Here is a 1,274-nt window from a genome sequence, read left to right on the forward strand (position 1 = left end):
CCAGCGCGGCCAGCCCGGTTTTCCTGCCGGGAACACCAGAGGACAGCATTGCTTTGCGCTGCAGCGCCGGCAGATGCCATCGGGATCATCCTCACCGGGGCGATCCAGAGGGTTTGGGAACGCWGGAAAAGTCACCGCTTCTTCCATCACCCTAAACCCCTAAAGGGAAGGTGCAGAAAGCAGTGACAGAATGAGGAAACCGCACCAGGTATCGTGTGGAGTTTGAGAGCCCCCTGTTCTCTACAGAAATGGAGTTCTCAGAGGTGCATCCACAGTCCTGCTGAGGGTCCCTGAGCATGAACACGGGTCTGAGCACAGCTCTGCCCTTCTACCTGAGCCCCTGCTCTGTCCGGGCTCACCCAAACCCTCCACAATGATGGAAAATCCACCACAGCCCCCAGCAGGGGTTAAATGTGTCAAATCCACTGAATAAACAACAGAGAATTCCAAAACAGAGCATGGCATGACAGTGGAGAATCCCAGCTCTGTGCTGGGATCTCTGCTTCGTAGGAAAAATAGAGTGGAAGCAACGCTGACGTAATGAATGTGCATGTAAGGACTGAGTTGGAGCCGTGTATAACCCCAGCTTCTCTCACTTCATTTGCCTGCAGCATTTACAGCCTGCCAGTGCTGACTGGGTATAAATAAAAATTACATGAGCTGTGCATGACTGAGTTAAAGACAGAGCTCTCTGCATGATGAAAAGGAGTTAAAAATATGTTCCATGTATCAGRGGAAGCAAAAAGGCAAAGCAAACAGCTACAATAATCATTAACATACTACGAGGGCCCAGATGCAATCTGTGAGTCAAAAAAAAAAAAAGAGAGATCTTTTACCATAATCAATCTAAATTTCAAGGCCAGGTTGGATGGGTTTGGAGCAACCTTGGCTTGTGGAACAAGTCCCTGTCTGTGGCTTTAAAGTCCCTTTGAACCCAAACCTTCTGTCATCCTGTGACTCTAAATATGTGACATAATGTCATGTAATGATGACAACCAAGAAATGAAAGCTTTTGCACATCTTGTCGTTTATCCCAGCTGGCATCTCAGGTTAAACAAACTTAGCATTATCTCAAATTACACCTTTATAGGGACAGAACTGAACCCATTCACTGATCGTTCATATTTACCTGCTGTTGATTMATTCGAGGGTGCATTTACAGTGCTCCAAAGCCTGACTCACTCCTGGGAGCTGTGTTTGTGTAAGGAATTCTTCAGGTGCCCAGGAAAGTGCCCAGCTCATCAACAGCTGAACTGGGCACCAGCACAGAGCTC

The sequence above is a fragment of the Malurus melanocephalus genome, unplaced genomic scaffold (assembly GCF_030028575.1).
Source record: "Malurus melanocephalus ecotype Western Australia unplaced genomic scaffold, MMel_1.1 scaffold_1034, whole genome shotgun sequence".
In the NCBI taxonomy this organism is placed as follows: Eukaryota; Metazoa; Chordata; class Aves; order Passeriformes; family Maluridae; genus Malurus; species Malurus melanocephalus.